The 23,312-nt window shown below is 34.8% G+C and overlaps 1 protein-coding gene across 2 annotated transcripts in view; it reads left to right on the forward strand.

Annotated features, from left to right (window-relative positions):
• Positions 1-23,312, forward strand: part of LOC124643118 (nephrin-like) — a 486,221-nt gene that overhangs the window by 209,905 nt on the left and 253,004 nt on the right. The window lies entirely within an intron of this gene.

The raw sequence follows: 23,312 nt of genomic DNA on the forward strand, positions 1-23,312 counted from the left end.
GGGACCCTTTTAACCCCAAGAAGTCGAATTGATTTTTGCATTAAGTGGAAGGTCTGTTTGACCCTACGTAATTTGGAGCAGCCGTAGGGTTTCTCCTGTCTAATAAGGGTTTTTTGTCAATATTACTTGAGGATATGGGGAATAGATTAGAAAGAAGGGATGGAAATGGGACAAGATTTCGGAAAATCAGAATTGATTTATGTCAATTATGTAACAAATGTATTATAAACGTAGACACTTAATGTTGGTTTTGTGGCAACTAAAGCAAATATACCTAAATTTTTTTCATTTAAAAGTTTTTAGAGAAACATACTAGAGAGAGAAGGAACTTTCGGGTATCACAAAATTCTCTGACATTTTCATCGCGAATAATAAGGATAAATAGGTCTTGCAAAATATACAAAAAAAAACATTTCTTACCTCGTCTATGTAATTATGATATTAAATTCTTCATAAATACTACCTTATATATCAATTAGATTCCAGCTTTAAAACTGTATGTAAAAATAACTATTCCGCTCAATCCTTTTGTACACCGTTATATCTATCCATTTCTAATTCAGCCATATTAGTGTAACTTACACACAAAACATAATTCCTATTTAAACATTTATTTAAACCGCCATTCGAATACCGCGTCGGCGTAATGTGTCGGATGCCGTCAGCAGTGTCGGCGAAACGCAGACTACGCCGACATGTCGAACAAACGCGCTAATCCCATTGCATTGTCAGCGAACACAGAATTGTTTGTCTGTTTTGAAATGCCTTATTCCTTTGATGAATTATATCGTGGAAATTTCACAAATTTACCTACCTCTTGTGTACCTAGTAGTCTCGCTTATAGGGGAAATGTACCGAGGAAATATGCCAGCATATGTACGTAATATCCACTAAATAAAAATACCCATTCAAAGTGCCATTTGAACGTGTGAATTGCGCGTCGGCGAAATGTGTCGGTTAATGGCCCTTGGACGCCGACAGCGGTGTCGGCGAAATTCTGAATGCCGACACGAGGAACAAACTCGCCAATTCGGTTGCATTGTCAGCGTATGTCGAAATGTTTGCAGTATGTTTTATAAGCTTTTTGTGAATTTTTCATTATTCGTTCCTCCTAGGCTGGAATTTGGGAGCAGTCCAAATATTTTTTATTGTTTAAAAGATGCTCTATTGTTTTGGCAGTTTGTTTTGACATTTCTGTAGAGTCCGTGCATATTCTATTGAAAAATCCTCACCTGTCGTAATAGGTACTTGAACTACCAAAAAACTACTCGAGTCCTCGTACATTCGATGCACCATGCAATCCATTTCCTTGCAGTCTCCTCCTCAACCCAGTAACCCGGGCAACCCAATACCACCTACCAAATAAGTTCAAATGACAACCGGGACCCTACAGTTAATCGTGCTTTTCGAAACACGGAAAGCTCGTTATGACAAGATGGTCACCCATTCATGGACCGACCGCGCTAAACGTTGCTTAACCTCGTGACCGATGTCTTCTTACATCCAAGACACAGGTGTATTTCCCTTATATATCCATAGTTTCCCATAATAGTATAGAACGACACCCCAGAGAAAACAATCGTGACCTACATAATAAGAAACACACGGTAAAAACTAATTTAGCCAACATTTCCTCACGAATTTTTCACCGACTTCCTCGAGTTACTAGTTTCCTGGTACCTGGTATCATTGGTATAATCGGCCTCCTTTGTCTAAACTCGTAAACTAATATTGTGAAAAGGAAAAAACTTTTTGTTTGATTGTACCCTAAAGGCTCAGGAACTACTGCATTACGATTTGAAAAATGCTTTCACTGTTGATAAGCTTCACTATCCCCAGGTGTCATAGGCTATATTTTATCTGGGTACGGGAAGAAGTTTCCCGGGACGTTCGTTGGGTGAAAGTGCGAGAAACTATACTGAATTCTTAAAAACCTATGTCCTATGGCATCATAGTTATGTATTAACTTCTTCATTATAAAAATCTTCGATAACCATGTCCAATGCTTGAAAATCTCCTGCTCTTGAAGTACGCTTCTACGTAAGTTATTTTTTAATGTTTCTCACAAAAAAATGAGTGTTCCACGAAAAATGCTTCTCACAATTTTTCTCCTTAATATATTTTGTCTACACCCACACATTAGCACATTAAAAAACAACAGAAGTACATATAAATATACATTATACGCTCCTAATATGCTTTAATTTAAATTCTCGGTTCGCACGTATAAATCAGCCGCGGCTAGTGTTGGGAGACATCTCAGATTCCCGGACCCCGGGAACGTCTCTAAGGAAATCCTACGTGGGGAACGGTTCCGCATTTTCCATTTTGTTCAACGCTACCTGCCAATGACGTGCGACCCGTTTTAAAAAGAGATATAGGTTTTCGAATAAGTTTAAAAGAATAGGTGTCGTTTTTGATGTCGATAAGTAATGCAATAACGTTCAAACAAAGAAATTGATTTTGAAGCGATTTTCAATTTAAAATGAAGGCTAAAATATCAAATACATACTCTTAAATCATGCATATCCTGTGCTTTACTGTAGGTACCTACTTAAATGATTATATATAACGTTCACAAAACAAAATCCTACGGATTTGTGAAATGCAAACTCTGTTTTCTACGAAATACTCGGATTCATCAAATAAATCATATTTCTCTAGAAAAAGCAGGATTCAGAAAACAATGTTATGTCAGCGGTATTTATCCAGCCAGACCGATGTATGTAGGAAAATATGACATAACAACGAAAATCCCGGGATTTTACCACAATTCAAGTATTTTCCATCCCGATGAATTGCATACCATCACTAGCTCGCTCGTAGAGAAATATAACCCAAATGCTGGATGTAAATATACAGGGGGAATGCTTTTGTTAAATGACCTAAGTGACAAATAAATAAAATGGGGATCGGGTCACTGCTAGCGAATGTGGCTCGCCGCTTTTTTTGAGCGTCTGTACATAGGTATGTTGGTTTTTGTAATTGGATTTTTTCTGCTTCGGTTCAATTGTTTTGGGAGAAATTAATGTCTTTGTTTGAATTTACAATACGCTGTCTTTGATCAAAGCAGCTGTTATTGAAAATCTTTGGCAGTCGTTACGGGTAGTCTGAAGTTAGTAAAGTCTGACAACGAGTCTTATGAAGGGGTATTGGATTGCTCGGGTAACTGGGTTGAGAAGGTCAGATAGGCAGTCGCTCCTTGTAAGACACTGGTACTCAGCTGCATACGGTTAGACTGTAAGCTGACCCCGACATAGTTGGGAAAAGGCTAGACAGATGATGATGTCTTTGATCAAAGCCCTTCTTACTTTCTATCATTATTTTCAGTTTAAAGTATTACAGTATATCTACCTAACTAGGTAAATACTACCGTTTCCAAATCAACTAACATTCATAATTCAGAACAAATCAGCACTTTTGTAACTGACCCAAATATAATGTTACCGAGTGTAGTGTATTACATTATACCGAAGAAATAATAAGCGATCAATCAACAGTTTTGATGTTTGCTCTACTTATTTACTCATAACTCTTCGTACGTATGTCTGTATATTATACATAGAAATAATGTATATCTTGACTAATATAATACAGAGTAATCATTTTTTTGTTTGTATGTTTGCACCCTAAAGACTCCGAAACTACGGAACTGTTTTGAAATTTCTTTCACTGTTGGAAAGCTACAATCTTTCCGAGTAGCGTAGGCTACATTCTATCCCGATATATATTTTTTTCTATACCATATATCCTTTTTTTATTTCTATTTACCATATATCCTACGGAACAAGGTGCCTTAATTGTAGTGAAATAATCCCTACTAATATTATAAATGCGAAAATAACTCTGTCTGTCTGTTTGTTACGCTTTCACGTCTAAACCACTGAACTGATTTTAATAAAATTGGGTACAGATATAGAGTTGACCTTGAGAAAGAACATAGGATAGTTTTTATCCCGAACTTTTGAAGAATTCTCTTGGAAACGCGATATAACCGAACTCTACGCGGGCGAAGCCGCGGGCGGAAGCTAGTTATGTATATAGGAAATTGTAAGCCTGAGGCGTAATTACAATTAATTTTGGAAATAAAAATCCAAAATTAGCCACAAAAATTTCCAAGAAATATCCAAAAAATTACGACATACGAACGATCTTCTCAGAAATTCATTTTTTTAAAGAACTTTTCTTTTGTACACAAAGGCTTAAACCTTACACCTTTTGAAATTAAAACAGGCTTTTAGTACCCTTTCGGGGTCCTGATTAAAACGTCAAGAATACACCTTAATGACATAGGTCGGGTTCCGCATAATTATGTAAAAACAGCCTTTTAAAAATATCCTTTAAAAGCGGACTACAGGTGTTGCCTTAATTTATGATTTTCAGCCATTTTCAGTAAAGCTGTAGGTACTTAAATAGATGATTTAAATATCTACGATGTGCAAATTGATTTTAATAAATTCTAATTTTAGTCTTTGATGTTCGTTTGAATTTTGAAAGTAAAATAAATAGATGTTGTTGTTGTTTTGAATGTATTAGGTATTATTGGCAATTCTTTATTTTAATCTTATTTGCCAGATGTTGCTTGCCTTATTTAACATTATACTACAACTAGCTTTTGCTCACGACTTTGTTCGCTAATCAATAGAACTACGTCCTACACCTAAGTAAAACGTATTTTATCTTTATCGCCATGAAAAACAGTTTTGTGCCGTTTTAGCGTGAAAACAAAAAGCAAGCTAACTTACTTTCGTATTTAGAATAATCAGTAAGGATTTTGTCTTTTGCTTTTTTACATTTAAAAAAGATATCACCCTCCTAACTCTCTTCTTTGTATTTAAACTCTTAATACCCATATTAGCAAGGCTCATATAACTCAAATTAACACACCTAACTTAATCCGCAAAAAAGCTTATACCACATAAAATCCACTTAAAAAAAAGGTCAAAGTTAACAGCCAAAAGTTAAATCTATCACAATTAGTTAAACGAGAATGAAGCAACGGCCATACGATCGGTACTTAACACCGATAGTCTTGGGTAACAGCCAAATGTTACATTTTATGCTCTTTTCCTACCGAACCGGGTGTAAGCAATCACTTGGAAAAAATCAAGCCATTTAGCGAAAACCGATTTTTTTTAAAACCACTAAAAGCCACTTGTTAAACACTAGCCGTTTTATCTAGCCAAACCTTGCTGGGGCTTCGGGATTGTACGAAAGAGTTAAAGGCAATAAGCTGATTATGATGATGATTTTATTTATTCCATTTTCACGTACTTCACGTACTAAATGACAAGATGAGATTTTTATATTTCACGTTTACTTGACCTCGCTAAATTTGGGCATCACGCAAATACTATAAACGCGAAAATTTCCTAATTTGTAAATACATAATGTCCATGTCTGTTACTTCTTCACGCGCAATCCGTTGAATATATTTTGATGAAACTTGCAATGTTATACAGTTTATATACAGGCTACTTTTTGCCCATGTGCAGTAAGCAGTTCACTTAGAAATCGAGAAACAGCAAGTACCTACATATTAAATCTATGTAACCGTATGTACCGTTTTCCCTAATAATAGGTAAACTTCAAGCAAACGGTTTGACTGATACCACGAACATTAAGCTCAAGCTTCGCAAATAATGAGCTAATTTCGTGGGCAATTGCTTACGTATTGTTCATAAGTAAATAGTGGGTATTACCGCCTACAGTTTGCTTGGGTCATTGTACATAGGTCGTTTATTTAATCTAAGGCGCATAACATATGAAATTCGTATCTTCATCAACATAATTATCATCATTGTCATTGAACATCCTTGGCAGTCGTTACGGGTAGTTAGAAGCCAGTAAGTCTGACACCAGGTCTATCCAAGGGGTATTGGGCTGCCCGGGTAACTGGGTTGGGGAGGTCAGATAGGGCAGTCGCTCCTTGTAAAGCACTGGTTTTCAGCTACATCTGGTTAGACTGGAAGCCGACCCCAACATAGTTGGGAAAAAGGCTCGGAGGATGAATGAGCATCACCCCTGACCGTTTTTCTATTAACTTTCATCGTATTGTTATGTAATTTTACAGTTTTTTCATGGTTACACTGCTTTGATATCAGCGTATTTTGTCGCGCGTGTCGCAAAAAGTATGCCCAATATGTCGATTATTCTTAATTTTAAACGCTATGTTCACTTGTAACAGCCGAGGCTGCGGAATTGTTTGCGCGAGTTACCGCGGCCGTGGTACATAAAGGGCTTAAGAAGGAACATGGTGGGTTTTAGTCAGTAAGAGTCTGACACTCCCTCACGCTGCACCCACAGCGGGATCATTCAAGATTTTCCATAAAAAAAGACTCATGATAGTATGTAACACCATACATTTTGGGGAAAAAACACGGTCATTAGCCTGACCCTTTAGATAACGATTCTCACTCCACCTACCCGCATTCCCGGGTATTTTAGGGCGGGAATTTTGTCTGGTTTAGGGTAGATTACATAGTACTACAATTAGTTACGAGACTCAGACCATGTTAGGCCGTGTAAGGGATTGTGAAACCTAATTGCGACTTAGTTCCTAAGTTATTTCTTAGATACTTTGTTACAGTTTTTCTTGTATAGAAGTAAAAGTTCGGGAGTTCGATCATATAAAATTGTATATAATAAATCTATACGAGTACCTATCATAAACAGGTAACATTTGTAAGTTTGTATGTAGGGAGTAATCTTTGAAACTGCTAGTCGGATTTCCAAAATTCTTTCACTGATAGCTACAATGTTCCTGAGTGCCATAGGCTATATTTTATCCCGGTACCCACGGTAGTAGTTCCCACGGGACGCGGATGAAACCACGGGAAAACGGCTACTTATATATAAGATGAGTATACAATAAAATATGATCTCTGTATGATTATATTGATGATGGCATTCAATTATCATCAGGAACATAGGGCTGTTCCACTAATGTCGATCTTGAGCACCAAGTCATCAGGAAGAATTATTAATGTGTAATGTGTATAAGTATACATTTGCGAATCCTTCGATTTAGTGATACAAGATACTTTATTTGTATAAACATGGGTGTACATACAGTATCTTGTATTGATACTTGATGATATAGGATTTTTGATTCGTCCGCTGCTTAACATAATGTATATTTCTCTCCCATTGATTTCCAAAAGGACTATATAGAAGCGCATTGCGTCCATCCTCCACCGCTTTTTTCAGTCCCTTGCAATGGCAATGCATGAGAATTCTGATTTGCTACTGAAAATTCCAACAAAGAAAATACCAAAACACGTCTCCTTGATAACTTAATTAAACGCAGAATTGAAGGGAATTCTTAACAAAACACAGACAGAGCCGAGTGTGAAAATATAGCTAGTATACTAAGCCCGAATATTTTCAGCCAACATCTCATTTTAATATATGAGTGAGCCGAAATTTTGCTCATTCGCTGAAATTGGAGTACACACCATATTTTCGGAGCATAGGAGAATATATCAAGTCTAATCTGAAAACCTGGGTTTGCTTGCACGGTTTTAATTATAGTAAAGTTTGCTTTAAGCGGGAAATAAAAAGAATTTTGTTTAATTTGGAAAGCTTTGGGGTGTAATACAGGTGTTTTTGAAAGTTTAAAATAGGGGTTGAATTTAGATGTAGTGTTAAGTGTTCAGTAATTGGAAAAGGATGTATGTTTTCGCTTTTAATGATTTGTGGTCGATGATCAGTGTTTTATATCTATCTCAATCTATTCTTGTTAAGGCATACGTGAAACGTGGGGAAGGCAGAAAAAATTATGAAATTATATCATCCATAGTATTTAATTTACTTTTATTGAAGATTTTTTCTATAGCTTCGTCATAATCATGAGTCACATAAAAAACATATATTTTGTTGTTGTTTCTGAGCAAAAAATTACCTTCACAAAATGTTTCGTCGAAAACAACACCATTTTCTAAAGAGCGTAAACTAACAATGTGAAAAAAAAAACTTGCTAAAACACCAAAAATATACTAACAAGGACAAACTGCCGACACGTAAAGTCAAATTAAGGGTCCCAAAGACGTGGATTATACTTCATACCAACGTTATCCCTTCCAATTAGCTCAAACGTGGATACAAGGGGTCTTAACGTAACCACAAATTATTTTGGCAAGAATTTTGCCTTATGTACCCCAAGGTTATCTGGGAGATTTCAAAGTTCGAGTACATTTTTTTTTTAAAGTCAGGACACCTTTTCACACACGGTCGGTTAGCCCCATGCTAAGTTATTAATTAACTTGTGTTATGGGTGCTAACACAACTGATAAATTACATATAGCTACTTATATACCTACATATTTATAAATACATATTGTAACACCCAGACCTCGGCCAACAAGCATGCTCATCACAAAAATGTCGACCGAACCGGGAATCGAACCCGGGACCTCAGTCGGCAGTCCGGCATGGTGACCATTGCGCCATCGAGGTCGTCGATTTTGGCAAAAGAATAAGTATTGCGCAATGCTATTCGATAATAATCATATAAATTTTAGAACTGTTCGCATGCAATTTGTGCTCGTTAAAGCACTGTACAACGGTTAACTCTCGCTTTTAATTTAGTTAGAAGTTATTTTATAAATAACTGGCCGTTTTTCTGCGGTTCCACTCGCGTCCTGGTAGAACTTCCTCCCTTACAGCCAGTTTCTTCATCAAAAGTTAAAGCCAAAGTAAAAGTCAAAGTAATGTCTAAAGTAAAAGTAACGGTCAAATTCAATTTTTCTATTAGTTTTGCTGTCACTTTAGCCTTGAAAAAACGTATTTGAGCTACCTCTGGAGGTCAGGATGGTAAATAGTCGACACACTTTTAAAATGAAACTGCGAAATCACATCCATGGCAAGTTGGCGGAATCATTACAGCATGTCGATTCTATAAAATATCACAACTCACTTCGACATCACTCTCACTTCGACTTCGATCTAAAGGTAGAATTCCGTGGACGCGACAATAGTCAACCTTTGAAAATGTATGGCACCGTTGTCGAGGCCCGTGACAGTCGCGCGCGGCCGACGAATTTCGTAAGCTGCTCGCGGCATTGTCAAAAATTTAATTCTGGTTTTACTAAAATTCTATAGATGTTATTAAGCGCTAGACCATGTTGAGAAGCGTACGGCCGCGAGCGGCTCACGAAATTCGTCGTCCGCGCGCGACTGTCGCAGCCCTCGGCAGCGGTGCCATACATTTTCATAGGTTGACTTTTGTCGCGCGCGGCTGCGACAATCGCGACCCACGGAATTCTACCTTAAAGTTTCGTGATTGACATTGTCAAACTACACTAGCGCTTCACTATCGAGCGTGTTGACAAGTTGAACTAAATCAAAGTCGAGATTTTGACAGATTTGTCAAAATCTGTCTATCTATAGGGGAGGTAGGGGAGAGATGGGCAGTTGGGAGACATGATCAAATCAGAATAAAAGGGGGGTCCTTTTATTCTGATTTCTGATCATAGTTTTGTTTTTTTTTAATTGGGTAGTTTACGTTACCGACTGGTAACGGTGTTCATCCATAGACTATCTGTCATTTCTGTGAGTTGTCAAGAACAAACACTCGTAAAAGTACTTAAATATTTTGTTGCGGTTTCGGATCGTTATAAAGAGAAAACTAATGAAAGGTATGTGTATTTTCTATTATTAATTATTGATTGTCAAAATCTCCAGTTACAATTATAGTAAGTCGATGCAATCCACACCTATTATACCTTTAGAAGAGAGTACTACAGCAATAGTTAATGGGCCCCACGTTTTTATTTTAGTCTAATATGACCGGGACCACCTACGTAGGTTGACAGGTAAGTAACTATTTTTTATTTTCTAGTTTTCAGTGCACATAAGATAAAACCGTTTAACTTAAAAGTTTTTTTACCGATTTTTTTTTCATAAACTAAGTCAAAAGTGTCCAATGCTCTCTATGGTAGGGAGGCTTTTCTTCGTCAGTGAAAATTTGTGAGGTTATAAATCTGCGCGAAAAATCCTTTATAGAATCTTGTTTCAGGTACCGTTGCCAACTTGATCTAGAGACTATTATATTTAAAATAGTGTTTAAATAAAGTTCTAAGTGTTTTAAAGTGATTAAGTGCCTACATTTAACGATGGCTAGAATGTTTTTGCTTAAATCTTTATTAGAAGAAGCTCATGCTTTAGATAATTTAGAAAAGCGTCAACAATCTGCTAGAATTCGTAGTTTACCTTTATTAACTCGCGATGATGACTATGTGAGCATATATAGATTGTCAAAAGAGCTAATTGACCAAATTGAATTTGAATTACTAAATTTGATCCAAGAATAAATAATAAAACAAACGGGGTGAGCTAAATAAAACCGTTTAAATATCTCGTAATGTTGAAACTGATTGTAATTTTTAGGAAAGCTCTTTCATTATATCTAGCCGAATATAAGAAATGGCAATAAAAGTTGATAATGATCTGTAAAATCTGATTTTTTATGCAATAAATTGTGAAAAAGTGCCCATCCCTCCCCTACCTCCCCTAAAGTATGAAATGACATTACGAATCGAAGTGAAATGCGAGTTGTTGATCGAGTTTTATAGAATCCCAGTACAGTAGTTCATTTTTCTTACCATCTTCTCCTACATTCTCCTGGATACAGTTGTACATATATATAGTTATATATATATATATATATATTATATTTATATATGCATAAATATATTTTTTTATTATCTTCCACTGATGCTCAAATTGTGTTGCACCTACCACTTCTATTTCACCACCACCCTAAGGTAGACTGGCAGAGAACGCCTAAGGCGTTAAGTCCGCCGTTGTACAATGTGCAAAAAGTATTTTAAATAAAAATAAAAAAATAAATAAAAAACGTATTTGACCGTTACTTTTACTTTAGACATTACTTTAACTTTAACTTTTGATGAAGAAACTGGCCGTAAGTCGGGCAAAGTAAAGCCTATGATACTCGGGAAGAGTGTAATTTTCCAACAGTGAAAGAATCTCCAAATCGGTTCAGTGGTTTCGGAGCCTTCAGAGTACAAAAAAAAAAAAAAAAAAAGTCAGCTATATTATATTCCTATACCTAAATAATACAGATTTGTCATGCAAGATAATTGTATTTACGAATGTTTGTTAGTTTAGAATTCATAAAATTACTTAGTCAATAATTCAAAATCAACCACAAACGTTCACCATAATTCGCTTACTAATACTATTTGGCGTTTCCTTCGAACATTTGCCGAAGTTTTCTCCTCTCAATAATTTTCCTCAACTTATATTATCGGGAAATATCAGTGGGCTTGTCAAAAGTGTCATCTCGAACATCGGCTAATCAGTCGAGGTGAGTGAGCGAAATTTCGTTAGGTACACGAAATGTGAAAGATAAGTCGCTATTATTAACCTACGTCAAATAAAGGAGGTTAGGGAGCGTCACGGTTGTTTTTGCGAGTTCGGAAAGTAAATATTATGTTCTATTTTTGTTTTGTTTAGATCTTTTAAAACGGTTGCATTGAACAAATGTTGACGCTACAGTTTCTGCTAGCGGTTTCACCCGCGTTTAAACTACTCTCTGCACCCATTACCGAATAAAAAGTAGTCTATAGCCTTTCGCGATAAATAAGCTATCTAACACTCAAGGAGTTTTTGAAATCGGACCATGAGTTCATGAGATAAGGTCGTTCAAGCCAACTCTTACAGATTACAATATTAAGTACTTCCATTCACATTCATTTTGCAACACCTCATTCATATTTTCAACATAACCAAATTAACCATTTTAGCCAATACATACAAACCAAAATATCCATTTAATTATCACACTTGAAGATAAGACCTTATTTAGACCCCATTGATCCCAATTTCCAAGCTCAAAGACCATCAGGGACAATTCGTAATAAAGATTATCTTAATTACATTAAGAGCACACGGCAAACTTTTAATCGGCCGATAGTGTCTGGGCTCATAAATCAGTATGAAGATGAATGGTAGTACGCACAGAGATCAGTTATTTAGCCGGTATCAGACCGATTAAAAAACGATTGGAATCAAGATCAAAACATATGTTGCTGGGGAGTTTGTTGCGCCACTTCTTCTTTCCAGCAAAAGCACATAGGAAGTGGTGAAGGGTGGGCATTTTGGGATCTGTCTTTTGTAAATTTCTGACGTTCAAAAGTGCTGTTTTGCAGCCAGTTTTGAATAAACGATTTTTGATTTTGACGATTTTATTTGAAAAAAAATTTCCTACCATCCGGTCAACTATCGGCCGACGGTTTAGTCTTTAGTTGTTAGGGTACTGTAAATCCGACCAAATAATATGAGCCCTATTTGATTAGAAATGTAACGGTAACATTGGAGGTCTGGATCAAATGAGGGGTCATTGTATATTGGTTTATGTATTTCTAAGTATGGAGAAAAGGATTTTGCGTTGTAAATGTGATGATGATTGAATGGTTTATTCCTCTGGATATGGATAATACTGTTTCAGTATGAAGAAATCGGTATATATTATTACTTATGTAAGTAACTTTTCTTGAGAGGTCAGAAATTGAGCGGATTGGATCATAATTATTGACGCTGATCAATTAATCGAGATCGAGCTGTGCCAAACATCAGTCCATGGATGCTTGCCCACAGATCATTTGCCTAGCCTTTTTCCAAAGTTGCGGTCGGCTTTCAGTACACCCGAATGTAGCTGAGTACCAGTGTTTCACATGGAGTGACTGCCTATGTCACCTCCTCAACCAAGTTATCCGGAAACTTACTCCTCGTACTTTATGGCTTCTGTCTGTCCGTAATAACTGTCATATCCCATTCATTTCTCCATATATCTGTGAATATCCTACGAATTGTGAAGGCTCTTTTTTGAACTCTCATCATCAGAACATTTGACAGTCATGAAGATTTGCCGAGTGGAAGTGGAGTCGAAATGAGCCTTTACGTTTGACAGTGAATATCTTGATAGGAAACTTGTCATCTTCCAAGAATGTAGTTGCTTTTATTCCTGAAAAATTTACCTTTAGCACTCAAAATTCACAACTGACAAACCCCAAATCATGTTTTTTACCTTTACATAAACTACAAATACACAGCACAGAAATAGAAATCGTATAATCCGTCCATCGGATCGCATAAAAATCAATTATCTCCGAAAACCAATTACTTTTCTCTCGCCCGTGACAGCGATTAATTGGAAACTTTTTTTATTGATTTTCAATATTCTTTTATTAAAGCTTCCTCTAGTAATCTTTTCAGTTTCAAGTAAAAATAGGATCTAGATTATAACAAGTCCTAAGTTTTGAGCTTAAGACTACCGCACACTGCAAACTAACTGGGTTGACAGTTGACCAACAATGATTGTTGACAATCATTTTTATTAAACAAAATCTGGAAGTAGATCGTAAATCATAATCTTAAATACATAAGTATTTAACGATTAACAAATTTACATAAAAGAACATCTAAAAATAATCTTACATATAGTATATACAGCTTAAAACTAATAAACAGCATCAAAAATTGGTCCTCATCGCTGTTACAAAATCTTGGATTCGAATCAAAGTTTTCAGTCGTTCTAATACCGGTTAAATACGAGATCTTTGTAATGTGCGCACTACCATTCATCTTCATACTGATTTATGAGCCCAAACAAACTATCGGCCGACTAAAAGTTTGCAGTATGCTTGATTCTGAAACATCTCCAGTTGTCCGTATTTTTGATGAATTTAAGTTGTAAGTTGTCTAAAGACAGTCGAGATTTTGGATGCTGTAATCTTTCGAGATAACAGAGATTTAACTATTTTTGTTGAGCATAGAACTTGAGTATTATCTGAGAAATATGGAAATGTATGTTGAGGGAAATGGTCGTTAGATCGATTGTAGAGATTGTTTTAATTTACACTTGGGGACAATGATTTTGGGTCGGTTAATAAATCAAAACGAAATACAAAATATTATTATGAAATAAATAATTAAAGAATTTGTGTACCGTGCTCCGTGCTCCGCTCCGTTGCTACAGATAAATGAAGAACCGGTCGACCAATTTTGTGCAAACTTTACCTAAACCATCTACTAGCACGAACAAAGCCCAAACATTTGGTTTGGATAGGTGAGCCCGATTTTTGAGTTATAAAATTACAACAAAGAGTAGCATTCGTTTTTATATAAAATAGATTAATCTAATCTAAACTATTCCTATATTTTTATAAAAGCTGAATAGTAACAGTAAAATAATTAGGAAACTTCGTAGTTTCAAATTTGATGAGGTTTTTGACGAGTCACAAGCTGCGGTTGGGCGTACCTACATCCTTAATTTGGACATCAAAAGGAGCGCGCTGGTCAAATGTCCGCTTGACCTTTAAATCGGATTAGTTTAGGACCTGCCGTTTGACAAATAAATCCCGGAGGTACTAACACTACCATATATAATTTTAGTTATTTCATTTTTGAACCTGGTTACTCGGTGTTTAATGTGGTTCTTTAAGTAATGAACACATATTTATACAAACCTGAAAATAATTTTTAAAACTACTAAAGAGCATCAAGGAAAAAAAGATACTTACAATAATTTTTTTAGCTTTTCTAAAAAAAATATGCAAGTGTAACAATGAAAAGTGGTGTTGACGTTCTCTCATATGACGTATTCTCATACAATATACAAAATATTTATTTATTTTTTGTAAAATAAAATAAGTGGAGTACCTATCCAGATTAGATAGAAAACAAAAACAAAACAAACGAGCATTCCTAGAATTGTTTTGAAAAAACTGACCCGATTTTTTTGCTGTAAAGTGTATCAAAACAGATGACCTACTTGAAAGCTTTTATTTTGATGCAGTTTATGTTATTTTTGTTCCATTGGCATGCAATGGAAAAAAAGCTAAAAGGCTTTTTCGCTTAATTTAATTTTGTACGTAAAATTGACTATTATTAATACTGGAAAAGGTTGTTTTTGTTATAGAACCAATTTTTTTTGTCCAGTTTGGTAATTGAAAATTAATGATTTGACTGACATAAATAACAAAAATATAATTTATTTGAATGGCACACACACAATTAAAATGGCAAGTTTTGAGAAATATTTTAGTGACATACTATCAGCTGCAGAAAAGATTCATTCAAATTAAAGCTTCATTAAATCTATTGCTATCACTTATTACCTTGTTGACAAAAAAAGAATAAGCAATAGATTTAATGAAGCTTTAACTTTTATCGATATTTGTGCAACTGACGGATAGGCTCTAACTTTTTGGACTTTATAGAAACATTTATACTTGCATCTTGTAGGTACTTCTTCACGCCGGGTGTGTATAAAAGTCACATAGTTTAGGCTACAAATTCCCCAAACTACAAATATTTATGTCCCCTAAAAATACCAAAAATTCAAACATAAACTTGTCTATGAGACCTCATCTCGGAAACGCTCAATGTCACAGGTAAGATGACCCAACAAATAAAATTCTAGCTCCTTACAAAAGGAATTTTACAGAACTAACTTCCACGGCATCTTGTAGACGACACCGCGGTATGAGAGTTGTATAAATTCAGTCTAGTTAATAATCTTTTAGAAAAGACCTTAGCGAATACTATGTATATATATTTTGGGTTTTGTTTATTAGTCACATATTTTAGAATTGAAAAACTAAAAGCCGGGTCAATTGATCGCAACGCTTGGCGCGATCGGTCCGTGGATGGGTGACCGCCTATATTATAGCAAGTTACTCTATGTTTTGGAAGGTATTTTAAGCAGTGATTCATTACTCATTTATGACTCCTAAGAAATTTTTCTTAACACCAACCATTAAAAACTACTGAAAGAATTACCAACGATCTATTTGCTGTTCACACTTTCTTAATATAAGGCTACTAAACAAACCACAGACCTTTATTTACCACTAAAAATACCAAAAATTCAAACATAAACCTGTCTATAAGACTTCATCTCGGAAACGCTCAATGTCACAGGTAAGACACCCAACAAATAAAATTCTAGCCCCTTATAAAAGGAATTTTACAGAACTAACTTCCACGGCATCTTGTAGGCGACACCGTGGTATTAGGGTTGTATAAATTCAGTCTAGTTCGCGTAGGATTTCCTAGAAATGCTAGTAAGCTTTTAGGAAAGTCCTTAGCGAATACTACGTACTAAGTTACCGGTTGTAGGGTGACTACGCATGTAGGAGGAAGGAGGATAGCATTTTTACATTTTGATGTAATACATATTTCTAGTAAAAATAAGTTTTTCTTCGGAGAAACCGTGGCAGACTAGACGGATAATATGTTAGCGTTTTTGTGTGATTATTTCTAGCCAAAATAAGTTTTTCCCGAGAAACCGTTTCGGACTAAAGGCTACTGTTAGAACAGGTAAACAAACTTATGGCACACTTTTTTTGTTTTGTCATAAATAATAGTGTGATTAATAAAGAAGGGATACTGCCATTTAACTAACCTTATAATATTGTACAATTGTCGATTCAACATATCAATTAATGATATAAATAAATTAGAGTCTTAAATAAATGGTCTAGGTCTAATAAGTTTTTTCTTTTTTTTAATAATAACTTCTCTACTTTCTTAAATTTTTATCAATTTTCTTTTTTTTCATCCTGTCTTTAACAACAACACATCAAGAGAAAATCCAAGAAATAACTACAAAACCATGGTCACCCTATTACCTCGTAAGTGGTACACATGCAGTTTCATTCGTTGTCTGCAGTTACGAACTCTTGCGCATTCACAATGTAAATCGCATTCCTAGGATTTATTTGCGTCAACGCTTTTCAAGCCCAGGTTTGTATTTTCATAAATCTTCTGGTCCCTGTTCTCAAGATATTTGGGGTCGGAATTTTCATAAAATTCACTGATATCATTTCATGATGACTTGCAATAATGTTGGTAGCAATTATGTTTTAAGTTACAGTTAGTTTTTGGCTTTAAGTCTTAGTGGATTATAATAGGACATGTTACCTCAAAAGGTGATTTTTTTATTCGACTATATAGTGCATTTATTTTCATACATTATCATAATACATACCATATGACGATTTAGACTGAAAACCTCATTAGTGGAAAATCTTAACTTTTCAGGCGAAAGAAAAAGGGTATCCTTTGCAAAGTTCCCTTACTAGAAATTCAAGAAAAAGGTGTAGAATTGCAATTTCGAGGTTTCACTATAAGACGATATACGTACAAACTCACTATCTCTTTGCTTGATATCTTTTAATTCTTTGCTTATTACTAATTTTATTGGTATCGCATGTCCAAAATTTTCCAGCCTCTTATTAAAATTCTTTAGCCGGAATCTAAGTCCCGTGAGAATCTATAATTGGCTTACTATATCATATAGAATTGTTATCCCTTTGTTACAGCTGTTGATTCTCCTTCTAGTAAATAAATAAATAAATAAATATCATTTACAACTGATAGTATTAAAAACGTATATTTGTGTATATTTCTAGAGATAAGCATTTCTTTTGTTTAACATGTACATATTTACTTAAATACTAACCTTACTCTACTATATTTACCACAGACCAACAAAAACTTCCAGACAGGACTATTGCAATACAATTTTCCAACATGCCAAGTTCAAAAGTCATTACTACAACAGTTGTATAGTTTCATAGTTCTATAGTTTAACCTAACGTGTTTATGTCGGTTTTGCTCGAATAGTTTTGAAACTTCAACACAAATGGTAGTTACAAGCTCTTCAAAACCGGAATTTGAGCTTGCGAGTTTCAAAAATTATGCCACAAGTTGAATCCGAAAATTCACCTACCTGGGTATTCTAAATTCTAGTTTCTATGTTGCATACAATGTATGCTTTTGCCAGCGTGGTTATGCAGCCAGCCTTTTGGGCACGATCCCCGCTGACAACGAGGCGGTTTTTCGATACTTAGCAGATTTTTTTATTTTATTTTTTGTGTCGAATAAATCAATGTATGATTTATATGCATTGTCTTCGTTTCCTAAGTGACTGATGAAATATTTTTACACTTCAGCTTTACTGTAACACTAGCCATTGCCGTGGAAACCTACTTCCCTACTACTCATACTTCCACAAAGGATAGCTAGACTATCTGTGTACAACAATATATTGAAATAGGTTCAGTAGTTTTGGTGTAAAACCACGCCACACTTTCTCATTTGTAATTTTTCTCATTTCTTCTACAACTTATTTTAAAAACCTTCGTACTCTTAGGAGTTATATACACAATATATTCAGAAAACATTACTCTTTTCATTTTTGCCGTCTAATGTACGGATTAGTCCTTTGACCTTCAATTATTCCCAACAATTAACCCTTCGTAAAAGGTTTGAGGAAAACTCTTACACACATACATACACACATGCAATCTAACAATATAGGCCTAAGAATCCAATTCATGGCGGATTTTTTCCCCCACAATTCGTCCTGGTCATTAAGAGTAACAAAAACTAAAGCTGGCCCAACTTTCTCGGCCGTACTGGTAAACTTTACACGTCAGTGCAAAAAAATGGAGAAACTCCGAACGTTACGTTTATATGCCTTGTGTCGTGAAGCAAAACTTGGATAGTAAATAAAAGCTATACTTTCTAGTCTAGGACGGTTAAGAAATATTCATTTTCTTTATTTGCATTTTATAATATGAAAATGTGAAATAAAAGGATTTAAACTAGATGCAATCATAGAGTCAGTGGAGCAAGCAAATTGTATTACAATGAAGTGTCTACGGTTCACTTGTTTCTAAAGTTATGAATAAAATAAAGATCTAGATACATAACAATTTTTATTGCTAACTATTCTGTCAAAAGGTAAAATGCATACTAGCAAACAAAATTTAAAAATAAGTTAGTCCTTCTTTGAATTATTTTTCAAAAAATGATTTTAAAAACAGTGTCCCATTTTTTTTGTCTTCCACTAGATATGTTTTGCAAATAATCGGGATATCTCATAAAACGCCATTGCCCCGTTTCGGCACGATACATACTTTTACAAGTTACAAGTTACGATATGTTCTCAGTACTTAGAGATAACAGTATTTCTCCTAAAGTACGTATATACGAAGACTGGCTTACGTAAGTGTCTTTGGAAATAAACAAAGTTCAAATCTCTGTTGGAGTTTTTTTTTCTATTACCTAGGTAAAAATAAAAATGTTTACGGGCACCGAAACCATTGAACCGATTTAAAAAATGTTTCACTGCTATTTTTCATTTTTTTTGGGAATACCAAAAATCATTAAATTACCCCTCCCGCTGTGGGTAAGCAGCGGTGAGGGAGTGTCAGACTCTTACTGACTAAAAACCGTCGTGTTCGTAGGCCTTTTACGTACCAGGGCCGCGGTAACTCATTCGAACAATCCCGCAGCCCCCCAGACCTTGGCCCTGCTGGGTCCCGCTGGGGTAAAAATGTTTCATTGCTGGAAAGATAATGCTATTTATCCGTGTGCGGATAGTTGTATTCTCGAGATGCTGATGTTGAATAAAATACAGAATTTCAAACAAGAAAATCTGAATAAATTGTCAACGGAAGTCTTAAAACTATCTCGGTTGCGACTGCATTTCAAGACACTAGTAAATTATGTAAATGTCTTTATACCTTTATTCTGTCTTGGTGTCCCACTAATATTGTAACTGTAAATGTATTTCTGTCTGTATTTTCGTTTCTGTTAAGCATTCGCTATAATTTGGTTGAAATTATTACAATTGAATTTACTATGGAGCTAGAGTCCATCATCGTCCGAGCCTTTTCCCAATCATGTTGGGGTCGGCTTTCACTATGGAACTAGAGTGATAGTTGGAAATTGTTATACCTACAGTATTTTTTCGCACAGGCCGTGGACAAAAGCTAGTATATTGGTTTTAGCTTCATTACACTACGTATACACGGAGACATAGACGAAACAAGATCTCAATTTTGAAAGATACGGCTTTATCACAATTATGATGATATCCTCCTAGCCGATTGTCGGCCAAGGCGGCTGCTCTTCGAGGTCCAGAGAGAGATCACAAGCACAGCCAACATTTCCGAGTTCACAAGTGTATTCAGTTTTAAGATTCGGTAATAATAATTTGATATAATGATTTTTTAATCTAGTCCTGCAAAATGCCGATCCAGATACGATGTTGTGTGTGAAAATATGAAATAGCTTAAAGTCTTAGATAGGACATAAAAATATGGGGGTAACCCTTGTCTTATAATTCAAGTGACATCAGAGCAACCTACTAGTTTCCTATATCTTACTCCATGACAGAATGAATAGCTTGTTCACTAAATAAACTACTGGACACCCGAGCCAATTGTTGTTAGGTAATATTTTACCTATAATATTGTAACTGTCAGATATTCAGTCGTTGAAACTTTATTCGGAGTTCATAGTTTTAGGCTCTGTTTGTATAGGTACAGTTGAGGACATAAGTTTATAAAGTAATTTCAATATGTTTCTATTTACTGTGTTTATGCTTGACTTGCGTAAACCGCAGAGATTCGTACAAGTTCTGAAAAAAATATCAGAAAAGAGTTTTTGGTGAAAGTCCCGATTTATTGTTCCGAGGTTTCCGAGTTTTTAAACATCCGAATTAGAAATCTCCCTCTTTTTGGAAAGTTGATTGAAAATTTAAAGAAGAGGTAACAGTCACTGTGATGTCAAAAGAAAATTAATGATTCTAATGTCACTGAAGAAAGACATTGTTAACTTAATCATAATTATTTTTATTCACTTTTATGAAAATGAAAACGGAAAACTTTCACAGTTTAAATAAAATGTTTTTAGTAAACCTCAAAGATTCTTATCATCGTGTCAAAACATACGGATAAACATATCATGGCCGCACGCAACGTTTTTTCTTCGCTAGTAGAAATAAAGTTGATTCTAACAACTACATATCATAAAACTAAAGTAGCACTTTAAACTTTACGTTTGTAAGGATTTCACGCTGTTTTTACTGATCTTTTTTGTTTAGAAATTGAATGGTGTCTAAAAATACTATTTTAAATATCGGTTTTATTTTGACTATTCGATTTGTCTGTTCGATGTCCGATTCCCGTGGGAACTTCTTCCCGCACTCAAAAGTATTCTGACACCGTCTTTAAGGTACCTACTACCTATCTTCATGAAAATATTCTTCTTAACTGGGTGGCAAATTTTTTCCTATAAACTTAAACAAACAGTCTCGCATTTGTAATACTGGTAAGGACATTAAACATTTTGTCCTAGTTTCCCGAGAAAACCCTTTCATTTATACAGAGAAGAAATAAGGATTATGAAAACAATGACATTAAAACAAAAAAAAATCCAATTCACCACAAAAACCTAGCACATAAACTAAACCACTTTTACCCGCGACTAACCAAAGCAATCTATAGATACATGACTCAACGGGTTTACGAGTAAGTAGTCCAGTGTTCGACACGAGCTATAGATAAACCTATTGTACGTATTATGATGACAATTGTATGCCTTTCATTGAGTGGGCTTTTGAAATTAAACTACCACAATGTTGCAGAAATACCTATTATGATTATAAGGTACTCGTGATATGTTTTAACGTGGAAATCGTGCTGCGATCAAGGAAATATACTTTTCATCCCACCATCTCGGAAAGAGTAGTTTTAACCTTTGATATCTGAGCGCAAAAGCCGTTTTTATCCTCTAGAGCGGCAAAGTGATTTGAATTTAGAACATTGTGTGCAATACTCCATTTGTGACTATCTTGATAAGACTTTTCAAACAAATACATATTAAACAAAAAAAATACTGCATAAAATAATTATTCAATTAAAGTAATTTTTATTATTATTTTTCACATAGATTTTTAACCTCGTTTCATTTTTAAATATTTTTGAACAAATAAATGAACTTTAATAGGTACTTCTTTTTAATTTGTTACTCATATGTGCGCGCCATTTTGTTTTTTTGCATTTAGTAATTTCCTTGATGAAATGGGATGAAATTATTATTTTTTATTGTTTTGAGGTGATTTTAAACCTCATTTCATTTTTAAACTGAGTTTTTGCGTAAATAAATTTTAATAGTTACATCTTTGTAATTTGCCATGTGTGACGTGCGTGCCATTTTCTTTTATTTGAGTTTAGAAATTTCCTCGATGAGGTGGGATGAAAAGTTACGTGTTGCACTCGAGTGCAAAGATTTTTCACCTTGTGCTCTTTTGATTCCCTCGCTATCGCTCAGGATTCTAGGTAATTATTGAAACACTCGCTACGCTCGTGTTTCAATTTTAAAATCCTTCGCTTGCTCGGTCATCAAAATTGAGCCCGCGGTTAAAAAGCAACTTTGCACTCTTGTATAACAAATAACTATTTCGTCTCGTAATTTCCATTTACTGTGTCCCGGGATTGGACCCGTTTTCCGTAGAAACTACAACTTATACCGGGATAAAATAATAGCCTATGTCACAAATAATGATATGGAAAGTCGAAGTTTTTCAGTAATGTTTTCAGTTTAAATTGAATGAACAGAAAATTCTCGTTAAAATATTTAAGCATAGATCTTCAACATTTGTTGTCGTCATCACCATTTTTAACCGACTTATAAAAAGGTGGTTAAGCAATAGACTGCTGTATTTTTTAAATCTCCAAATAACTAGATTTCTGCTTATCTCCTGTAACAATAAAAGCGTTATATTGGGAATACCTAAAATAATCTAGTACATAATTGGTTTGAGATCTAGCTAAACCGCGGAGTTCTCACAAACTATTGATGAAGAAATTCTCCAGAGATTCTGAGAAGAATCTTATTAGCTTCTCTGCTGATTGGCGTTCGTAGTAAATTAGTAATAGTTACAGGTAGGTTTAGTTATAAACTAAGTTGTAGTTAGTTAAGAAATATTGATGAATGAAATATTTCGGCTTTAGTTTTTAGAATATAGCAACTGTATGTTGTAGCCTATTTTATCTTACTAATCTTTTAAGTATGTATTTGAAAATGGATATTTGTTTTCACAGTGTAGAGTAATTAATTGAAGATATGTGTAGAACCTTAAATGACAGCTAAATTCGAAGTTATCTGTACTAATACCATGAAATTGAAAAGTTTATTTAATTGCTTGAACGTGCTAATCTCGGCTACATTTGTACCCATTTGAAAACTCTTTCAGTAAAACTGAGTTAGTCTGTTTACCGAGAAAGGCTTTTATAAATTATTTTCCCACACTATTCTATCAATAAAAATATCTTCAGAAACGAATTGAAAAACGTGACCAAAATGATTCAAAACATTCAAATTCAACCCATACCAACAGCCAAAGAAAAAAACAGTCTACAAGCTACATACAAAAAAGAACTCGCCATCAAAACCTTTTTGAAAAAAAGCCTTAATTACTATATTCA

Source organism: Helicoverpa zea, chromosome 26, assembly GCF_022581195.2.
Source record: "Helicoverpa zea isolate HzStark_Cry1AcR chromosome 26, ilHelZeax1.1, whole genome shotgun sequence".
Taxonomy (NCBI): Eukaryota; Metazoa; Arthropoda; class Insecta; order Lepidoptera; family Noctuidae; genus Helicoverpa; species Helicoverpa zea.